Here is a 24,512-nt window from a genome sequence, read left to right as displayed (position 1 = left end):
GTATAGTTAATGTATTGTGTCTGACCATGAAAACACATCAATATTTATTTTACTTTTTCCTGCTAGATCAGTGGTACTAACTAGAAAGAGTAGAGCCATATCAACTGGGAGGTATTAGCTTGTATCCAAGGAGGAATTTGAAAATAATTATTTCTGCTATAACTCCTGCAATCCATATGGATAAAGTACAATACTGGCACTACTATCTACAGGTCCATCTGCACAGAGCCTCATTTTACTAAGTAAGGTAAAGCTTTGTAAACCTAGCCATCTGTTTCACATTTATTCCCCAGAACCTCTATGTAAGACCGGGAAATAAAGATAAAATTTAAGGAATTACTCTATTTGATATTTGATTGCAAAAATAATGAAAAAGAAATTAATAAAAATAATTTTGAATATTTTATATGATAATTTCTGTTTCTAAAATTATTTAAAACAATAAAGACATTGTTTGACTATGATAGTGGCATCTGCTAAATACTATGTAGTCATAATGACCTAATCCTCCTTCACCTTGCTGTAGAATGCAACTTCAACAAAGGCAATAGAGTAACAGCACTACTCAATCAGACTCTCTCTATATTTTTTCCCATTATAGTAATGAGGAAATATTGTGTTTTGACTCTTACAGTGATTTCCTTTCTGTTTTAGGAGGACCTATGCATGTTTTAAAAATATTATCCCTCCCTCCTTTGTTGGTGAACATAGGATTCTAAACACATTTGGTAGTACCTACTTAATAGCTTGAGTACTTTTGAGAGCTTTGGTGCTATATCCAGTACACTGTGACACTGTAAGGTGCTGAAAAATGCTGGAAGCTACTTCTGCTTTGTCTAGCTTGGGCTGAAGTGTTCAAAGATGATATAATTTTCTATGCAAACTAGTAATAATATAATCACAGAATTTCATCACAAAATTAGAGTCTCACATCTTAATAATTCCTATTAAAATATAAATCTACATAATGAACCACACCTTCTGAGGACAAAAGTATCAGAAGTGTTAGAAGCATCTATATTGCTTGAAGAAAAATGAAAAGGAAGCTATATTCATTCAGGTCTGAGCATTCAGATCTGTTATTTATCCTGGAGAACATGAAAAATTTAATCTGAAGAAGCAAGGCTTCAAGGCATGTTGAAAATAATTGAGAAAACATGAGGATCTAGTATAATTTTATATTTGTTTTAGGTTTTGATTTACACCTGTTCTCCATACCAAATCAGATCAAATACTGAACAAAAAGAAGCAAGAGGATTCTAACCTGGAGAGAGGTCAGACTTGTTGACTGAAATATAATAATTAATTTGTTAGTGGAGAATGGCTAGCATGTCCTAAACTTTTCTTTTAGTTAATCAGATTTTCCCCAAAATTTCATTATCTGTTTTCTATGTGGCTGCTAGTGATCTCTAGACAGGCTGTTTGGACACAAAAAAATTTGTATTTATTCTTTTATATATTTAGCCTCTTACCAGTCTTTTCCAATCTGAATGATTCCATAGTTCTGTATGGGGTTGTTGGAATGATGATCTTTCTTTAAGACAGGTGATCTTCAAGATTCTGTCTAAGCCAAACTGTTCCATGATTCTATGACTCTGTGTGTAACTTAAGAGAATAAACACACTGTGTTTTCATGCAAACTCCAAAAACTGGCAGTGTAAATCCATTTTCCTCTGTCATTGTTTAATTCCAGTTAACAACTAAGTGGGATGGGTGACAGAATTGGAAAACTTAAAGTGAGAAAACTCCTGGGTTGAGATATAGACAGTTTAATAGGGAAAGCAAATGCTGAGTGCACAAGTAAAGTAAAACAAAGATTTATTCACTGCTTCCCATGGGTAGGCAGGTGTTCAACCACTGCAGGGAGAGCAGCGTCCCAAGCACAAGTAATGGTGACTTGGGAACAGAAATGATATCACTCTGGATATCTGCCCCCTTCCTTCTTTTTCCTCCACCTTTATCTGCTGAGCATGACACCACATGGTATAGCACATCCCTTTGGCCAGTTGTGGTCAGCTGTCCTGGCTGTGTCCCATTGGAACTCCTTGTGCAGCTCCTCGATGGTTCTCTGTAAGCCCTGCTCAGTGTTAACAACATCTCTGAATTATCAACACTGTTTTCAGCAGAAATCCAAAAGGTGGCCCCATACCAGCTACTCTGAAGAAAATTAACTCTAGCCCAGCCAAACCCGTATACCATCATTTTTAATTAAGTAAACAAATGTTAAAAATAATTGTCTCCCGAGAGGTGTCTTAGGCATGGAAAGGTACTAGTTAAACCTTTAAACTAATGAGGATCAATCCTTGTACCCTGAACAGGTCTGTTTTAATGCGTGTCCCGAATTGTTTAAACTTAAATTGCTAGGAGTACCAGACTGATGGAGGGTTCTTTAATTTCACTATTTTGTGTGTTTGTCTCTTGATGAATCTTTGTAAACAGTTTGCACCTTGATTTAGTAAGTGAACAATTCTTTTGACTTCTACTTTGCATTGGTGTTTGTTAAAGGTGACTTTAATTTGTTTATCTAATATCAGCACTTATCTCTATTTGTGTATCTTAATCCTTAACAGTTTGTTCATGGGACCCTAGAAGAGCTGCTTAGCTTCTCCAGCTAGCTCACCAAACATGAAGCAAAACCTACATCTATGTAAAATGAATAACCTTGTTTTACAAATGTGCGATGAAAGGATCTTCAAATGGAAATAATTAGGAAAGCCCCTGACATATGACAGGGCATTTAGGAATCATTCTGAAGCTACAGGTGTCACAAGGAAACGTGTGTTAAATACCTGAAAAACATTGTTCCCCAATTTGAAGCAAAAGTGACTATTGAAGATTCAGTTTTAAAACAATTGTTATGTCAATAAAAAGGACAGAATTTCCCCCAGGGGCTTAGACAATTTAGAAATAGAGTTGTAATGACTACTGTGACCTGAAAATGAAAATAAACTTCTTCTCTTTTGGTCTATTTTTATAGAAAATAGCATACCAGATTTAAAGTGACTGCAATTAGCTCTGATTTTGTCAGCAAGTTAATGACAGCAATGTAGTATCTCCTAGAATGTTATCTACTGATAGTGTCATTACATTATTAAACTCTAATATTCCATGCCCACTACAAGAACACATTTTAAATCAACATTAATACAATAATAATAAATTTAGCAAATTCTTTGACTTGGCTAATGAATCAGACAAATTATACTATGCAGATGGTTTGGAGCATCAGAAGAAAGAAAAATGTAGGTGGTGTTTCTTTGGAAACACTTATAGGTCCTAATGGGGTTTATTCAGAGATCAGGATCTGTCCCACCAGTTATGTGTAGATTGAGTATTTGAATCTTTTTTTAGACTAGCTAGGAAAAAATATAAACATTTGCACCAGACTAAGTGTTAAAAGCTTGTATCTAATTGACTTAGGCTATGTTTCTATTGGGGAAAGCTGAACCCACTATCCAAAGTACACTGATTGTGGTGACCTGAGCTCCATTGACTACACCTCAGTTCCCACCTTGCTCTGCACTTGTGGTATTAGTAATGGAACTTAACTGTCCTCCAAACTTGCAGCAAAGTATGCATCCTTTTGGAATATCTATCCTGTTTGAATCCATGATAATACAGATCTGAGACTATACTCCTTAACCCAAACACTTATGAAAAAGAAAAATATTGAGTGCAGTTATTTTTACTTTCTGCATGGAAGAGTTGAAAAAAACATAACCTAATCTATTGTGAATTACTATAATGGTGAAATAGTCTGCTTCTAGGGTATATTAATAATTTGAATTACAATACTGATATTACTTTGAATTAACATGAAATAGTTCAGTTTTATGCAATGAGAACCAATTACATAATTACTTGATTCTAAAACATTCAATATCAATAGGGAAACATAATTTAAGGCTATTTTATTTAACCCCTATAATTTTAATAATATATGTAAAGTACAGGTGGCAATGCACCAGAAACAATTTTATATAGAGTACACAGAAAGCAAAACAATGATGATAAGCTGTATATTGAAAAACTTTTAAAAAGTTGTAAAAAAGTTAAAAATGAGGTTTTTGTTCTTGAAAGTCATAATTTACAAAAAAAAAAGTATAGGAAAATCAGTCACCTCTTTAATAACCTGTTTTGTTGGGAATTCTCTTGTAAAGAAAACAATTTTGGTTCTGTGCACTTGGCTATAATCCCCAAATGAACTTTGACCTGTATAATGGTAATTATTGCTGTCATACTTTGGAAAGAGAGGATTTTAACTTCAAATATGCAACACCCCTTGCATTTGTTTATTTACTATAACAGGTCCAGTTGATATTGACAGATTTTATATCTATGTAACTATTTCAAATTGAATAGCTATAAGTATAAATTGAAATATCTCAGAGGTACACTGAGCTTCAAATTTTTATTGCAATAGCTAGTTACAAAGACTGGGAGTTCTCCTTAAAACCAAACATCAGTATTAAACCAAAACCAGCCTATGAAGCTTTCATACTTCAGGTAGATTGCAAGGTGGACTTCCTGCCGGGATCTCTGAATGAAATTCCTCATCCTTTCCTATATAATGAATTAAGCAAGTAATTCTTTGCTTCCAAAGAAGTAGAACTTCTACAGCAACAGTTCACTTTTTTTTGCTAAATGTTTCTTTTTTTTTCTTGAAATGGTTACTTTTATTTTTTTATAATATAAGTTAAAAAAATCTTTATCTTCTAAACAGAAATAGTATCTTTACAGCATGAAGTGAGGTTTCCACATTACAGAAGAACCAAACAGCAACAAAACCAGTATCTGATAACTCTTTATTAATGATTATGGATGCTGAGATCTAACAATGATCCTGACACATACACCTAACCTCAAGGGTGCATTTTTAAGGAGGCACTTTCCTAAATTTGGCCTGTTATTTGTCTTGTTGTGGCAGTTCCCTAGCTCACTTGGGATGCCTTTCAAGTGTAAGAGAGCCATGAGGACAAAATGAGAGCAGGAAGATAAAAGTCTGACAGCTTTTATGGCAAATAAATGAACAGTGTTGGAGTGAGGACAGAAGACTGGGACTTTTCAAGGTTTCCTTTGAAGAAGACTTTGGTTCTAGAAACATCTCATCTCAGCCAATAAAAAGACAATTTTCCTCAACCAGGATGCTTTCTGTGTGAGCACAGGATCTGACAAGTTGATTCAATAACAATTTTTGCTTCAGTTTCTGAGCTCTTGAAGGATAAAATTTGCCACCTCCACAAGTGCAAGAGAGAAGAAGCCTCCTGGGGAGAGTGGCTGGGCAGGCAGTGAGTGCTCCCAGGCACTGACAGCACAGGCGTGAGCTGTGTACTGGAACCCCTGCACATGCTTGGCAAGTGTCCTGTTCACACACTGTTTACTGGAGTCCAGGAGTTCTAGCTTAGCTGAAAAGTAAAACACTTGAATGGAGACATTCCATCTCTTTCTGTGTAAGATTAAGAAAAAAAGAAAAAGGAAAAAAAAAAGAAAAAAATAGGTGTAAAATAAAAGATGATTATCAATTTATTTAAAAGAATTATAGTGAGATTAGATCATTGTATCAAGTTTGTAATTGAAGGACTTTATTGTTATACTGGCCTAAGTTTCCTTTTCCCCAGTTAATCAAAATTAAAATTCTAATCTTCATCCCTTAGAATTGTTCAGTGAAATATGTGACTCAGATATAATATTCAAAAGCTTGCCACACCAGGCTACTAAAAAAGCTTTCTAATCAGTTGGAACTTTTGAATTATTCTACAGTCCAGCACTTCACAATCTAAAATGCAAGGTCCTATAAGACGCCTTAGCAGTGAATGTCAGTAAAAATTAAAACAAAAGAACAGGCATTTCATCAGTGCTTTATTCGATTGAGATGGTTTTCATGGGTGGCACAACTATTCATACATCTGAATTGATCATGGTAATGCCTCTGTGCACTGACAATTGATACAAATGAGATAAAAAGGAACATTTAGTCATCAGATGAAAACGTCTCTATTTAAAATTCTATCCTAAGTTAAATGAGACAATGACTATCAGGAATTAAAACTGAAGAGGAGTAAATCTGAAGCTGCCACTATGTGTTAAAAATACCCTGTCATTGACATTTTCATTATACATGTCAATTAAATTCACAATTAGTGTTAGCTTAGACAAATGATATATGTGAATGGGCCACAGAAGCAGGAATCCCACAAAAAAAATAAGATTCATAACATGAATATAAAATTAAATCAAATTTAAAACAATATAATTAGAAAAATAACAAAATGTATGGTATGGAGATCAGTACAAAGCTTTCTGCTAAGCTCTAACTCTACCACAATCTGAAGACAATATTCTCATCTCTGACTACCACCAAGTAGTCACACTTTCCTTCAGCTGCATATAGAAATCTCTCTTTGGAGAGTGCTTGTTGCATGAGGAAATACATCAATATAATGTGGGAGAAATATGTTCTGATCAAATACTTGAATGTAATATGAAAAATTCTTGGGTTTTGAGGGTATAATACAATTCTATTGTTTTTTAATTATGAACTTAAATATTAATTTAGTGATTCTGTGGTGAAGAATATTGACTGTCATATGAGACACGACCTTATTTTTTTTCAGTGGCATGTTTTTACAGACATGTCCTCTGTAAAATTTACATTGGGATTCATTGAGGTTTTTATTCTGATACTGAAAGAACTGGATTAGCACTCTGTGTAAGTGTGGAGGCTTGTCCCTTCTTTTTTCTACAGCTTATTAGTGCTGACTGGTATCCATGCAGCTGGACAGAGAACAAGATCAGAAACAGATCTAGGCTGAAAAAAACCCAGCAAAAAATAGGGTGGTTGTGGTGGAATGCTTAAGTTAACCCAGTCTGGCTGTTGCATGGTTCCTTAAGTGCTGTTGCTGGTTAAGGAAGAGGGAACAAAGGACTGCTGAGGAATGGTGAGGGTAAGTTTAGAGACTATACAAGTTTATGCAAGTTTGAAATGTTCACAGAGCCATACATAGTGTTCACCTTGGAAACCTCTTGTGGCTCCATCACTGCTATGCAATTTCAGAACAAAAAATGCTTTTAAAACTCCAGACTTCAATTAGAAAATTGTTAGAAGGAAATAAAGCATAGAATGAATCACCCTGTGACAATGAAGTTTTGTCTACTATTGTGTGCATTTTTAAAACCCAGCTGCTTTAGCTTACGGTAGTTAACTACATCTTCCTCTCCTTAGAAGAAATAGACATGTGCAAATCATCTCAGCAAAAAAGGCAGTCATCAGTAAGAGAAAATTTATTTTGCTAATGCAAATGCTGGTTTTATTATAAGAGCTATAGAGTTTAGCTCATTATGTATAATGTAGTCCTTAGAAATAAAATAGTGGCATTAATTTTGAGAGACTGTTCATATATAATTTAAAACATAAATTTTTGGGTAATAGTGATAGAAAAATCAAAACCAAAATACTGCTCCTACTATCTCAGGCTCTATTCATGTTGAAGGGGAGATGAGGAATGTTTTTTTTCTACACAGAAATAGAAGTGGGTTTTTAGAAGCAGAAAAAGAAGAAAACATGCACATGTGAGAGACCTCTTTGATTCTAATACAAATGCCTTGTTAGAGGAGGCAGCATCATCATATAATCCTATCTGAAATGGTATCAGGTTTCCACATCAACTTCCTGATTTTATGCTTGAAAGTCTTCACCAAAATCTCACTCATTTAATATTCTAAAACCTGCAAGTTTTTCAACTCAAGTGACCAATTAACTTACATAACTAGAGAATCCAAGTCTCTTTGACCAAGTCTGGTTTACTTAGGCCCTTGGCAATCTGATTTTATCCTTTCTGATTTTCCAAGACATATTCTCAATTAAAAAAAAGGTGTTACAACAATGATAGCATTAATTGCTACTTCTGATTTTCCAAAATCAAGCTTTTCTTGGCAAAATGAGTAAAGGTTCTCTTTCTTTCACGCAGTGTGGTGGGATATTCATAATTCAAGGAGAAAAGCAGGGGTTTGCTTTTGTGTTCCCAGTGAAAGCAGCTGCACTTGTCTCTGACAGTAGACTTGCTTCTTGCTATGTGGTTTGGGTACAAGTGGCAGATGAGGTGCTGACATAAAGATATCACACACCTTTGAATTTTGCTTAATTTTGAATCTTTTGAATAAGAAATATTTAGCAGGGAGCATTCCCAAAGTCAGTAGAGATGAGGCCATATTGTTTTGGCAGGGGGGAGACCAGAGCCACGAGGACAAGAGCCATGGTGTGCTGCTTGCTCTCAGGGCAGGCTGATGGTCCATGGTCCATGGTCCATTTTAGTGCCAGCTATTAACCACCATGGTCAAAAGGATTGATTGGACTGTAAATTCTGCCTTTATTCCCAAACTGCTGAAATAACTCACTTAGTTTTTTCGTTTTCTAGACCAGGCACACAATTTCTCTTTATCTTGGTTAGGGAGGAAATCCTGTTACACAGTAGCAATACCTGTCACTACCTGAGGAATGTGCTTGGTGAAAATGTCTCTTTTAGCTCTGACATCACAGCTGTATTGTCTCAAACAGCACACAATAGTTAATGTATTGTAAAATGTCATTAAAAGATCATAGTTTTTTAGAAGAGTGAGTTACTCAAAAGAAATATGATTTTAAAAACAAATACATACTTCTGTATTTCAGTAGGTTTCCTAGTAGCTTCTTTTATTTGTTGGCTATTAGTTTGATAAGCCAACTAGAATGATTTCTATCACTTGAATGGAAAAAATATTCAAAACTCTATAGTCTAATATTCAAGATTCTGTATGCTAAAGATTTACAAAATCACATAATAATTTATATTTGTCAACATGAAAGTTAAAACCTCCCTTTCTGTGAATTCTTCTGACAAACAGTACTGTTTCAATGTTCACAAAGACAGACAAAATTTTGGATGCAATGTGAGTCTATTTTACATATAAAATTTATCCTGTTTGTGTTTTCAAAATAATAATTGAATAAAAAGTATGCTGCTCTCAAGACCTACTTACATTTCAGGGCAGCCATATCTTCATTTTCTTATTCAGTGTTCTTATTTTTTTATTTCTGTGTGACACTAATCTTGTAGAAACATACTACCTACATCTGCTAAAGCATTTCATATAGGTTTACTCTTCTTACAACAAGCAGTATTTTGTACATTTGAAATATTGTGCTTTGAACTAGAATAAATGCTCCTTGCTGTGCAAGCAGCACCATAATTATGAGGTGATAAAACACTTCCTTTATCTTCTTTATTTACATCAGAAGTAGAATTAACAGCCGTAATAGCAGCAGGCCTACTCAGGATACAGGGAATTTGATTGAATTTTGTTGTAGAAAATGAGTGTATAGCTGAGTTTAGCCAGCTGATACTGACTCACTCACTCATGCTTCAGCACTTTTTGTCACTTCTGAGATGGATTTATTTGATTTTAAATTGGTCTGAACTGTTCAATCAGAAAAAAATCAGAAATTTTCAAGTAAAACTGCTCCAGCAAAGACTTTATATTGTAGAATTCAGCAAGAAATGAAAGAAGTCTGCAACTGCTAATCTACTCTTTTTCTTGAAGGCCCAAATTTAGAAAGCAGAAGCAGAAATATCCTCCATTTAACTAGTATATAGAAAGCATGTGAGCTGCATATACCTTGCCATTGACTTCATCTTTTTGATCACAGAGTGCTGCTGGCTGAAGGGGACCTACAGAAGGGTAGGACTCAAACTCTCGTTGGAGGGGGTGAGTGCTGCAGCCACAAGTAGTATCTTGGGAGATTCAGGATGCAGATCAGGAAAAAAGTCTTCACTGTAAGTACATTTTCACTTTGCAAAAGTTCCTGGAGAGAGGCAGGGAGTCTTCCTCCATTCTTGAGGTGCTCAAAACTGCATTAATACAAAGCCATGACTGATCCTGTCTAGTTCTCTCAATAGTCCTGCTCCATGCAGGAGAAGAAGGTGAACTTTTGCTTCATTATTGCTCAAACTAAGCCATGTGCGGAGATAACTTCCAACTAGTGTTTCTATGATTTTACAAAATAGCTGAAATCCCACAGCACAACATGCAACACATATAGGATTTGTTTAATCCTATCAAATTCCCATTCTAATCTTTCAAACTCAGTTCACTTAAAGGCAGATTTTGGAATTTTAAAAAAATACTGGTATGGATATGACAGTCACATCTTTGTTCTGGTTTATTGTTTTATCTAACCATGTGTGATATCAATTTTAGCAGATATGTTAGCAAATATTTTAGATATTCCAGAGGGGCACACACAAAGGATAATTTATTGTAGTGAAGAGAAAATGGTTGGATAATAATTTCCACCTAGTTTTAGACTTACAGGAGTTAGGCTTTCATGTCTAACACAGCCAGAGACATATGTTAATCAATTATCAAGAAAAACAAACAGTTTGTAAGGGTATGCTGGTTTTCCTGATAGTTGTCTAAGATAGAGAACATGAATCACCTTCTGAAAATGCTGGTTTATCTGCATTAGGGAGTTTCCAAGATGACTCAAGCACAAAGATTTTAAACACCTAAACTAGGGCACATGAATACAGGGTTTGACACTGTATGACTGAAAATATTTTTATTTTATATAAAAAAGAGCGAAAGGAAAACAAGCAAGCTTACAGTTAACTATTCTAATTCAAACCTTCATAACCTCAATATTATGTTTTGGGATATCTGGTGCCAGTACATTACCTTTAAACTTTTAAAGAAAGAGGCTTTAAATTATTACTGTGTTTGGAGGTAAAAACACTTCAAATAATTCCAGCTACTTTGATCATGTTTCTATTTTCCCTATGACATATATAAGAGAAAGTCTAAAGAAAAAAAGGGAAAACTTAATAGCTTAAACTATCATTTTACTATGTAAGCACATATTGTATAATAATAGCAACAGTGAAAAAGAGTACTGCTAACAACTCTGTTTTGTGACAAAGCATCTTGCATGGTCCTTTGGATAAATCTGAGTTAAACTTTCCCTTGATCAATTATTCAACAGATTTCATGAAAGGAAAAAAAGTCTTTATGTATTTTTATTCAGCTGTAATGTGAGGTACCTTCATCTTCATAGCTGTATTTTGGTGACTTGGTCAGAGGCATGGCAATGCATTTTGATTGTGATTGATGTCACCATAAGCAGTTTAGTCTTCAGATTTTCATTGTTACAGCCATCAGATCTCTAAGATACAAAGGATGACATGATAATATCTAGGCTGAAGCATGCATCATGAAGGCAATGTTGAGTAAGATGAGAAACAATAAATATTTGATCTTTATAAGACAACAACTTGACAGGTCAAGAAAAATTGTGAAAATGAGAGTCACCCGGCCATTTACACTGTGCTCTAATAAATCCATTCACTGCACTGGAATCAATCACCGTCTTTAAATCATTGACCTGCATCTTAGTACTCAAGTGATGCACATCTATTATACAACTATAGAATAGTCAGTCTTGGTCTAGATATTTTTACCTGGCAACAGAGAAACTATTTTAAATAGTATTATCTTTACTGTGTCATTAAAGATAATTTTCCTATGGTAGTAAGGACATAACTGAAGCCAAAATAAATTTTGAGGTATTCTTGCATGGTCAGTATTGAAATGAGTTTTTAAAATTATATAGGATTCAACTCTACTTATTTTTTTATGTATATTATACCAGTCAATTGGAAATTTTCAGGGATCTTCATAGTCATAAATCTAAACCTGAAGTGAAGAATGTATAGGCCCTGCTGTCTAATTATATCTGTTTTCAGAATGTAGGTACAGGTTTTGTACCCATTAATAAAATTTTATTGCAGATCTCAGTGTATTGTACTGGCATATCTCATATGTGTTAGATAGGCATTTGGCATACTCCTGCAAGTGTTGAAAAGTAGGCAGCTGACAGAGCAAAAGCACCAGAAGGCAGCAGTTTGTTTTGATGTGCTGTATCTTAGCCATCTGGGGAGCGAGGTACTACTAACAGAAGAAATACAACTAAGGCTATTTAAAGAATCTCATAGCAACTACTGTAAAAGTATAAACCTGAAAGGCACAGCTATTACTGTTTATTGATTCCTTACAGAAAGATTTATTCACAGTGCTCCTGAATTGAATTTCTGATTAATAAATTCCTTGGTCACATTTGCTGAACACTTTCTTACTTCCCTTTAAAGAGTTTGGCTCTCACAGCTTTGGCATTTTGGTCCATAATCATAGATTTGGGTAAAATTAATTTAATATTACATGGATTATATTACATTGTTATTGTTATGGTATATCTGTATATTATGGAATCAGTCTTAATTAGCATTATTATTGCATGCAGAATCCTGATAGGGTGAGCAGTTTGTTCTAATAGGGACAGTAGGGGATGCTCATAAGCAAAAGATAAATCCCAGTGGAGTTACATTGCCATAGAAAAAAGCAGGAGCCAGAACTTTTTTTTACCAATTCATTCAGAAACATAACAGATGTTTTTTGGTGGAAAAAAAAGAACTAAAAAGAGCAGGAGGACAAAAATACACTTAATGTGTCTGCTCTTGTAATAAAGAATCCTATTGAAGTCTACAGTGTTTTTCATACAGGGTCATCACCTCAGAACAGCCCATTAAACTCTTCTAAGATTCAGAGTGAGAGAAAATAAGAGGAAAACTAGTCAAAAAGACTAAGAACTTAAAAGAAGCGGCAACTGGCTACAGTGCTCTTTAGAAAGGGAATAATGCACAGAAAACAGACCTAGTAGCTTTTTTTGAGATGTGAAATAACTTGTGAGTCTAAAGGATGGAACAGACTGGGCACAAGAAAGTAAATTTCACAAAAAAAACCCCACACAATTTTATTTTACAAAGAGGAGACTTGTTTAATGAGAAAATGTTTCTAAACATTTTCTCATGAGAACAAAAAGAAGAAGGAGCTGCAAGGAAGAAATTCACTATGGCTTCATGAATTAAAACTAGCCCATTCCCCATGACAAAAACAAGAAAAGTGACAAAATCCTAACAAAGCAAGGAAAATGTATCTTTACTTCTTTGGTTCAATCATACAAACACAGAATTCAACAGGAATTATATTATTTTTTTTCTCATTCTCTGTCCTGCCCAAATAAAAAGCTGACCTATGTCTTATTTGCAGGCCTTGTTAATATATATATCTGCTCTTGTTATAAGACACGGATAAATACACAGATGAGAAAGGTTAATGCACACATTTTAGCAACTGTGAGAATTTTCTCTTCCTGCCTTGCAGCTAGCACAAAGATTTCCTCTAAAAAAATTATTTAGCCTCTAAGGTTGTCGCTGTGGAGTTGCAATCTATTTTTAGTGATTTTAACACATACTCTAAATTAAAAATAGCAAGGATTTTCATTCAAAAATGCCTAGTGAGGGTTACTTGCAAGCACTATTTTTGCTTTATCTTACTACTTAGTATTATTTTAGTAAGCAGCTGGTGCAAACAGGAGGGAAAATAGTTGTGCTTTAATGGCCTGTCTGGCTGACTGACTGGTAAGTGCTGTTGAAACGTGCCATGTTAACTTCGAGTGAATTGAGCAAATGCAAATTGTCAAGTCAGTTAACATTTCCTGCTCCTGTAGCTCTGACTTCCAGCCATGACACTGTCACTGTGTTGCCTGAGCTTGACCTTCATCTTTCCAATGAATAAGCATTACATATATTATTGCTCAGCCACTGTACTATGTGTCCCTGGTACGTGACAGAAGTGATGTTGGGGCTCAATAACCCTTGTCTCTCTGTGGTAGCATGTAAGTCTCAACTTTAATTAAACTCCTAACTAAAACTGGAAGTTGCTGCACAGTGAAAGAGAGTGTGAAGAACTTGTGAATCTCCTGCTGCAGTCAGCACAGTCTTGTCACACTGGCAACACATTGCTCTCAGAAAAAGGCCTTGCTTTACAGCAAGGCTGGACACCAGGTATTTCTTCTTTAGAATTAGTTTCACTTGTCCCTGAAGGGAGAGTTTAAGTTCCAGAGTGTTCAAAGTTATTGCACAATACTATGTCAGTATAGAGCTCCAAGAACATGAAATCAGAAGTTTGATCATCAGTATTTGAAAATATATGTGACCAGAAATATCTATGTCCTGAAAACATAGATGAAAAAGGTCTAATAAGAATGTAGAGAAAATTTTACTATGCTTTATATTTACATTAGGATTTGTGTTACTGTTTTATTTCAATCTACTTTAATATTACAAAGCTGTTTATCCTTTTCCAGATAAGTAATTTAATTTTATTGAACATGTTTCCTTTTAGAGAGAAGCTTTGAAAGAGTTCCCTTGATGAAACTAATAATCAACCTAGAGTGAAAACCAAGACTCATCTTTAAAAAAGAGAGCTTGAACAATAAATAGAAAAAAAAATAATAGAATATAGATTTCACAGTTAAAGGATTATCTCTTTAATTAGGAAGACTTAGCACTGTTAGATAATGGCTGGCAAAGAGAAAGTGAACAAACTACATATTACTCAGAAGTAGCCTATAAATCTGTACAGGCAAGCTGTTTGGCTGATTAATTTCTTCCCCAGCACTCTGTGTAACACTAAATAACACATAGACTTCCTGCAAGCTACAGGCTTTCTTGGAATGATGCCTTGAGAGGCTACCTAGAACAGACTCTAGACAGTGTTAAAGGAATAAAGTAGGTGTTTATTAAAAGGCCTTCAAAGGACACACCTTGGGCAGTACAAGGCCTGACCAAGGCTACATCCAAGATAGAACCTGGGTCACACCATTTCACACTTTTATAAGTTTTGGTCCATTTACATACTGGGGTTAAGTGTCCAATTACAGCTTCAGGCTATGCAGTTCCATCCTCCCAGATTGCCCTCCTCAATTCCCTGTTGTTTATACTTTTTGGGCCTGAAGCTGCAATGGTGTCCTTGGTTCTCAGGCTGGAAAAGGATTGTTTTGTCTAACTCAACTGTGAGGAGAACTTGCTGACACTTTATATGAAGCTCAGAGTTACACTAATGCAGTACAGAATCTGGAAAATATGAGAGCTAAAACTTAAGGCGTCAGGAAACTAGTTTTACTGCTATTCCATGTTTTTAATTTTGTATTACTTCTCAGATACCCTTTAAAAATTGACTGTGTAACCTGTGCACTCTAGCTAACACCAGAAAGGTGAGGGTAATTAAATTAAATATTTTTCAGACAATCAGTGTTGAAATACAGTTATGTCACCAAAACCCCACCTTTTGTGCCTGAAGTTGTTTGTAAATTTGGCTCATTTCAGGATAGCTACATTGTGTCATACATATGACTCAAATGGACAATATCTTATGAAATATGTGAGTGAACATACGATTTATAGCAGGCATTTGAACATTTCAGTAAAAGCAAATATGGTGTTATAGATGACATAATCTATGTCATCCAAATGCTCAGTGAAAATAAAAAAGTCTAAGAATAGTACCACATTTAAATTCATGTTCATTTTGAATGAATAATCTTGCTACATATCCTCTGTGCTTCAAAAATTAATCACATCAACACATGCAAGAGCTGTTCACGTGGGCAGTGGTTGCAGTTAGAGGTGATGCTTAGCTCCATTGTGCTCCTTTGTTTTTGCATGTCAACCCTTTCTGCCTGTAATAATCTTGTTTAAATGACCTGAATAATGCACAGCATTGTGGTTTAATAATAACCATTGACACATGGCTAACTCAGTCCTCCTCAGTACTCTGACACATTCTCTGTGTTAGATATGCTGCTCTTTGTCAGTCATGGCTCGAGTGCAAACTACTTGAACTGAATAAGTGTGTGCTGATGCACTATTTACATGTTGTAGCAGAACCAAATCTAGACATTTAAAAAAATCTCTGAAACACAATGGTTTTTCTTTTCTTGTCATGTCCTCTAGAGTCTTCACCAGAGGATGTAATACCTAGCTTTATTTTTTTATTAAGGTCTTTTTTAAAATAAAGTATCTCTCTAAGGGGTTTTTAATATGATGTGCATAGATAATAACAATGGGAAGTGGTAATAAAAAAGGAAACTATTTCATTTTTGGGACAGCATAGAGATTCCTAAAGCTCCTCTGCATTATTCTGGTGTAGATAAAAAAGACTTAAAAACTGATAATGTACACAAATCTGTATATGAAGAACTTTATTGCTTTTTATGTGTAATTCTACCCTGCTCTTTTCCACAAGTTCAAGTGGCTGATGAGAGGCTTCTCTTTTCCAGTCCTGAACAGAAATATAGTTAGCAGATCTGCAAGAGAAAGAGAATATGTTCACGTGGGGTAGAGTGAACAAACTTCATCATCTCTGGCAGACTTAAAAAAAATCTTTAGAAGAAATTATTCATTATATATTTTAAAGTGCTGTGGTTAATATATATGAGTAAATAGAGCCTCTCACCTCCATGCTAAAAAAACAAAGCTTGAAAAAAACTTGTGCTAACCAAACAAAAAATTAGGTCAATGTAGTTTTGGGATGAAAGGGCAAAACTGCAAACGTACTTTAATTGCGTGATTTTGCATTTAACTGCAATAGCAACAGAATGCAGACACCGTGAAGGAGAGGGCACATCTGTTTTGGATGCTGGTCTCTGGGTATTGTTAGGTGGCAGAATCATTCTGAGACTCTGTATACATTGAACTGTACTATTAATCATTTATTTATTGCTATTTTTGGAGATCACAGACTTAGTAGCTGAACAACCTTCTACCTTAGGTCTCATAAAGCGAGATATATTTAGAGTGGCCACTAAGTTTAAATGTACAGTACCTTCAGTACACAGTGGGTGATGATCACAGAGGGGAAGCATGAAGAAGGTAGGTCATTTACACTCTTGTGGCACCATTAATTTTAATTTGAAACTTGGCTTTGAAAGGCAAATTGAAAAGAGCATATAAGACTTTGCAAAAAGTTCCCTTGAAGTCTGAACAATGAACAGGGCTGAAATGCTGAATATTAAATAACTTGGAGATTTGAGCTGATACAATCCTCTGTCATCCAGCTGTATCCAGGTCTGCCCCTTTCATTAAGCACTTGGAAACACTATTGCTTGACATGGCACTTCGGCAGAAATTAAAGGCGTTGTATGCCATATGAGTGGAAAACTCTGGGGCCAGGAGTGTCACCACTCTCTTTTAGAAACACTGCATGAGAGCATTTGAGTGCATTAGTGTGTGAATTCAATTACTGGACTTTACAGGTGTAGCCGCTGAAGATGATAAAGCACTGCCTATGTGTTCCTGACCAGTTCCTTCCTGCATTCAATGCCTACTTGTTGCACATTGCTGACATGGATAGGCACAGAGTGTTTGTAGGAACAAAGGAATAGGACAGGGAAGAACAATGTAGAATAGCACCTAGAGTCAAGTGAATGAAATATGTAGTTAACAGCTTATATGGACAGTAAGGATCAAATAATTTATTTAGCCTTATAATAATCCATGTGGATAGTTTTGTGTAACCAGATATTACCAGATGCATTACCTCAAATGCTAATGTATGACACTAAGGTAATTTATATAGCAGCACTTTTATAACAAGAACTTAGGACTTCTAGTAATTAATTTTCCTGTCCTGTGAAAGAAGAAAGACAGATCTCAACAGTTTTAACTGATGAGTCAAATAACTGTAATGAATCAAAGTATATTTCTAGCTGCCACATATAATGTACTAACTATAATGGTACTGACCAAAGTAACATTTTTGGTAAAATACCAGTAAAAGAAGGAACTGGAATCACTCTTTTTACCTCTTTGGGGTCATCATCACTGTCCTGGTTTCAGTTAGGGCTGAGCTAATTTCTTTTTAGTAATTTACAGTGCTGTGTTTTGCATTAGGAATGAGAATGGTCAACATTTGCTAGGTGGGGTTTATCTTATGTAAAGGACTTTCTTTCTTGTTTCATGCTCTGCCAGTGAGGTGGTATGCAAAAAAACAAATTGGGAGGGAACACAACTGTGACACTGACCAGAACTGATCAGAGGCATATTCCACACCACAAAATGTCATGCCCAGTATATAAACTAGGGGGACTTACCCAGAAGGGGGGGTCAGTCTGGTTTTGGAAAGGGGGGTCTGGCATCGGTCAGCAGGGGGTGAAAACTTGTGTTGCACATCACGTGTTTTTTAAATTTTGATAATCATTTTTATTATTATTTGCAATTATTACTGTATTTTACTTTAATTTTAATTATTAAATTGTTCTTATCTCAACATAAACATTTTACTTTGATTCTTCTCCTCATGCCACTGGTGAATACATCTGAGTGTGTCTTCTAGGAGGCCTTTGGCTTCTCTGTCACACTGCAGCACATTTTTCCTGTGTCAGTGTATGAGTGTATCAGGACAGACAGCAGTTTTCCAGTATATGGAATCACAGCCTGGGAGAAAGGCTCTAGCTCTGCCTTAGTATAGTGAAAAGTCACTATACAGATGAGTGATTGCTGCTTTTCTGTTGCTGTTTGTTACTGTGGATCATATTTCAGCTCTATATTTCTCTTAGCACTTAATGTGCAGAATTATTTCTTTTTAATTTTCAGAAGACTAGACCAAAATAACTGATGATCCTAGCCCTTTTTCATTTATCGTGTCTGTTTACAATCTTTTTTATTTCCTGAGACAATGTGTGTACATGCATTGCATGGTTTTTTGAAACAAAAAGCTTTTCTCAGTTCATATCTCCAATAGTAAAGTAGCTGTTGATTATTGTCCTGCACAATTACAGCAGCCTCATTAGTTTCATGTAGATTACAGTGGTTGCATGCCAAATTAAATGTACAAAACTTTGTTATTAATAGAGTTTTATGTTGAATTGGTTTAAGGAGGGTACTCAAAGAATTTATGAAAATTACTAAAAGACTTGGCTACAGGGAACTGGTTTAAGTTTCCCCACTTTTCTTTCCAAGATGTCAACCTGTTTCTAAATACTTTTTTTGATAATTGAAAACTTTGATTTTTCAAAATTATACATTAATTAATGTAACTACAAAAGATTTTTTTGCATAGATCTTTACAGATTTCTTTTCAGGTTTATAAACCTTTGTCTTCATCTTCTTTTCTCTGACTAAGTCTCTTCCTCTCTCATTTATATGAAGAGTTTTCTCTTGCATGTACATACCTACCATCAAAAAGCTTAAAAGAAGCTGTTTTCCTAGTGACTGCCCATTACTGGAAAACTCTCTGCAGATGGGAAAGGCTTAAGGACATTCAAATTATTAAATAATTGAAATGAACTTATTTTATCAATACTTTTAATACAATGGTATTTTTTTTCTGTTTGCAGACAATAGCAAGTTTTTAAGAGATTCACATGATCTCTGTGTAGTTGAATGTCTTAGAATGCATTCCCTTCCTATTATTTTGACAGACTTAAATTATTGTTTTGCCATTTGAAATCCACATATAAATAATCTGCTTCACCAAACAACTAAAATGGGAGAACACAAGGGAGTAATTAAAATTTTAATTTGGTCAGATATATGCAGACAATACACCTACCTTACCATCAAAGAGCATTAATGGAAAGAGGCAAATTTGCATCAGCCTCCTGATGAATAAATTGTAAACAATAGTTGCAAAGTATTTAATTAGCAGGTTCATAATAAAAGGTTTTAATGGACACTACATTTCTGAAGCTATGTGAAATAGAAAGTACTTACTAGAGGTAATAACTAGTTTAATTTCTTTCCATAAGTATAGCAGCCGCTCTTTTCAAATTATTGTGCTTATGAGCTGTGAAGTGAGACCATTGAGAGGAAGTCTCACTTCAGTTTGAAAAGCACGTATATGAAAATGTAATTCTGTCCCAGTGTGACCCCAAATCACTGAGATTAACAAGGATTCCCCATTGACTTCGGCTGCATTGGTGCTCTCTGATAATATATGTACAGTTTAAATATATTAAAGATATAGCACAGTCTTAACAACTGGTAATAATGCTAATCATCATCACTGTAAAATAGTAAAGTACTGAAATAAAGCAGTATAAGAGTCTATTAAAAAAATCTAAGGGTCCAACATTTCAGTAATGTTATCATATTCATACACATAATCAGTCCTCTTCTACAGCAATGCATGATGAGTTTCCGTGGTGTAGTAAGACAGAAACATATACTTTTTCCTTGCTGGAGGGTATGATTCCATAGGTGTTAAGAGTTTTAACAGAGTTACACAATTTTACTTGAGGCTATTATTCATAGACTCATTAAGGTTGGAAAAGATTTGTAATGTGATCAAGTCAAACCATTATTCCAACATTGCCAAGTCCATCACTAAACCATGCTTTAAGTGTGTCCAAAGTGCCCTCTCTGCCTGTTTTCTGAAAACTTCCAGGGATTGTTACTCTGCCTCTTAACTCAGCAGCCTGTTCAAATGCTTGACCACCCTCTCAGTGAAGACATTTTACTTCATGTCTAACCCAAACCTCCCCTGACACAGCTTGAGGCCATTTCCACTTATCCTGTCACTTGTTACCAGGGAGAAGAGGCTCCACCTGGCTACAATCACCTTTCAAGTATTTGCAAAGAGCAAAAAGGTTTCTCCTTTTCTCCAGGCTAAACAACTCCAGCTCCCTCAGCCACTCCTCATCAGACTCATGCCCCAACTCGTCCACCAGCTTCATTGCCCTTCTCTGCATGTGGTCCAGCACCTCTTGTGGTGAGGGGCTCAAAACCAAAGACAGAATTTGAGGTGTGGCCTCACCAGTGCTGAAAAACAGGAGGATGATGACTACTCTAGTCCTGCTGGCCAGGCTATTTCTGACATACAGTACCTATCTGGCTTTTATATTATAAGTAAAAAAGTAAATTAAAAGAAAAATGCATTGTAAAAGGCCTCTTCCTAAGAAGTCCTGAAGTATCAAGATATTTGTAGTGTAATGAGAGGAAAAATAAGAACTAGGAACAGATATATGACGTTTTGCTCTGATGGAGACAGTTTAGCAAAAAAGAATTTGGACTTTTTAAAATATCTCTAAATATGATCTTGTAATGAGCAAAAGGTGTGATTCATATATTTGTATACAAAATTTCCTTTCTCAAGTGTTAAATTACTAGTTTAACTGTCTCAGCATCTAGGCTACATGAAATAGAGTAATGGATTTAACAGCTTTGATGATTTACTTCTATGTTCCAGGAAATGATAATTGTAATCAAAAGGATACAAGAACTTTCATTGGCAGACTTCAGACAAAAATACCAATTTAAGATAATATTAGAAAACCCAAAAATCTGTAAGGTGCTAAAAGAGTGGGGAAGCCCTTAATAGGAGAGAAAAGACTAAAGGAAGAAACCCTGCAGGTTAATTTAAGATAAGTCATGCTGCTGCCACTGCCATGTACTTAAAATGCCCACCACATCTCTCCTGTTTTGTTCTGCCCTCGGGACCTCCTCTTTCTGAGCAAGGGTACAATGTACAGATATCAATTTCTGTGACTGCAAGTTAGAATTGCCTAGATCAGGACTTCTCTCATTTTTAATAATGCCCAAAGAAACAGAAACCCTGAGATACCATGGTCAGGAATTCAATATAAGGATATAGATAAGAGGAAGCTTCAGGAAATAATATGTCATTGTGGAGATGAACTAAAAATAGCCCATAGACCTCTAAACATCCTTCACTCATCACACTTTTCCATATCTCATTCAGCTGAGTGCTAGAATATTTCCTTCACTGTAAATTATTTGAGAAGCTGAGCTGGTAAATTTGTTGTTGATAAGCAGCTTGAATATTCAGAAGCAAGAGGCCACAGAGAGGTGAAACTTCCTGTTCAACAGAACAGAGTAGTTGGGATGCAGCAGAAAGACTAGCACGAGTGAGAGCTATCTTCACAATGAATTTCTAATTCCTTTAGTGCTGCTAATGAACTGTTCACCAGTCCTGAGAAGAGAATATTCCATTCCATCAGAGTATTAAAAAATTATGCAAATGAGATATGGAGACCTAATTAGAGTGCAGGAATTGCATGGTTCAAGGAAAAGATCATTTATGTATCAGTAATTACACAACAACCCTTTTTCCTAACAGGCTAAACCAACTCCATTTCATCATAATAAGTATTATAATTAGAACAGCTTTTCAAACTAATAATACATGAAAAAACATAATAAAAAATGTAAAGTCCAAACATCTACAGGATTTGTTTAAAGACCTGGGAAGCATGCAAAATAGGAAGAGAATTATTTTGATGTAGATAGTATATTATTTTTGGCAACAGAATGTTAATGGCAAGTCCAAAATAAACAATATCAAGAAAGATCTATACTTGCAAAGTTCCTGTCATGATTAGACCCTGAAGTTATCACACTTTTTGTTTATTTTCTTATTTTTTAATTTCAAAACTGTTACTGTTGACTAGTACACTACTACTGATAAGCTAAAAGATGTTTGGTTGGACTGTTTTTTCAGAGAGAAGAATGGCCTCTGAAAAAAAAAAATGTTGAAGGAAAAAAAATACTAAGAAAATGTCCTTTTTTTAATGCTGGTACATGCTGCAGAAGAAAACTGAGAAACCAGTTAAAAGTCCAAGATACCAGACATTTTGGAGAAATAGTTTTTGGTTTGTTTGTTTGGTTGGTTGTTTTGCTTTATTTTCAATAAAACAAAAACTTTTTCCAGCTTCCTTGGAGATTATACTGCAAATCTAACTTTAGGCTGTCTGTATAACACAAAGAGAAAATCTTTAGGAAAAACATGTCATTAGGCTTCAAGATAAAGCATGGTGCTAATAACACCAAGGTTGTGGTTTCTATCCCTGTATGGGAAATTCACTGAAGAGCTGGATTCAACGATCCTTGTGGGTCCCTTCTAACTCAGAATATTCTGTGATTCTGTAAATAATGTGCCCAACACATCATCTTCTTGGTACTTTACTACCTCTGAGATATCTTTAACTGTGCTGAGTAATTACTGAAATTATAATTCCGCAATTATTTCTAGGTCTAGGATTATGTATATGGTTTAAAAGAGGAAAATGGCCTATTTTCTTTTCCCCAAACACAAATTCAGTTGTGTAATATTGAAGATATGCACAACTAAATTATATTTGCTATGAGGAGATGAAAGAAACTTGTAACCCAAACTACTTATGGTTTGATGAGGCCAAATAATTCTATACATAATTTAGATTTTTTTTCTCTAAACTGTTTATCACGGGAACTGAATCTTAGTGTTACACATTGCATTCCTTTTCATTTTATTCCTCTTTTAAACAAATTTGTACTTTGAACTTCCAAGAGTGCTAGCTTTGTAATGAGACACATCCATCTGCTGTAGTTGTGTGCCATCACATCTTCACAGCACGTAAATAAGAAAACTTAATCCATTTTTCCTTATAAAATTAGTGCTTTTTGGATACTGTATGATGATAATTTCTCCTCCTAAAATGACAGGGAGGAGGATTAGGATAGCAGATGACAGCATTTATTTCCATAATTTACTGGTGCCATGAGTAATGTTTGAGACCATGCCATTTCCCTAACACTTCAGAAATAAAAAGTCATTTTTGCTGCAAGAGTTATAAAATTTGGCATAACAGAGTTTGTGTTTTTCCAAGAACTATTAACTCCCCAGCTACCAGATTTGGAAGAAGGAGAAAAGAAGACTCTATTACACATTTTGCACAGAGCTTATTTATACCTCAGCTACCAAAATATAGCTTCAAAGTACCATTTGGAATATTTTCAAAGAAAATGTTTGACAATAAATATAGTTAATTTCAATGGAAAATAAAAATAAATGCAAATGTTTCTAAGAAGTCTGTATTTCTATACACACTAATGAACCAATGCCCATTTAAAGAAGTATTCATCCAGGGCTTTTCCTGAAAATTCAACAGAGATGTATGACTGGCTTTGAAGAATTTAATCTAGACTTTTGTTAGAGCTCTCTGTAATTTTTATCTGTATATGTGAAAGTGTCAGATGCAAGTAACTTAGACTGCTTCCTCAGAGTATGTTATACTTTTGCAAAAAAAAAAGTGGTCTATGTCAAGGCTCTGTTTGTCAGATAGTGATTCTTGGTTACTACTAATGAACTTTTAATCCAATTTAACCTATTCACATTAATGGAATTTCCTGTTTTTTGACTGCATCAACTCCTTGAAGTTTATTGTTGTTTACATATTTTTGATGATATTTATGTAAATAGAGTCTAAAAATAACTAAGCATCTGAAGACCCAGGAGCTGTTGCCTAGTGGATACAATAGGTCATCTACAGACGTGGTTTCTGTTCCTGAAATAATGGCAAACCATTGTTCTCTGGACTCAAATTAATTTTGTCTCTATTTAGATACTCCACGAAACAGGATCTTCAGGATAAATTTCTCAAAAAACTTTTTTCTCCCTGTCTAGACTTTTCTGGTCATACATGAAATTAGGATAGCACGGTTTTCTTTCTCCTAGCCTCCAGCTATTTTGTTATATCAGGTCAAGAGGATCTTGTAGAAACTCCTATGAAAATTTGTGCTTAACAGCTTCATTTTCAGCTCTTACAAACCAATTTTAGTGAAATTAATCTTCAAATTTTCTTTTAT

General features: G+C 35.0%; 1 long non-coding RNA gene across 1 annotated transcript; it reads left to right on the top strand.

Moving 5' to 3' along the window:
• The first annotated feature begins 558 nt into the window (after positions 1-558).
• Positions 559-5,038, top strand: LOC135301283 (uncharacterized). The gene is made up of 3 exons (XR_010363022.1): positions 559-728; positions 1,192-1,274; positions 4,928-5,038. It is a non-coding gene; the product is annotated as an uncharacterized LOC135301283 (long non-coding RNA).
• Positions 5,039-24,512: the final 19,474 nt, after the last annotated feature.

This window comes from Passer domesticus, chromosome 5 (assembly GCF_036417665.1).
Source record: "Passer domesticus isolate bPasDom1 chromosome 5, bPasDom1.hap1, whole genome shotgun sequence".
Lineage (NCBI taxonomy): Eukaryota > Metazoa > Chordata > Aves > Passeriformes > Passeridae > Passer > Passer domesticus.
The sequence above is the reverse complement of the archived record's forward strand: the minus strand, read 5'-3'. Positions and strand labels throughout refer to the sequence as shown.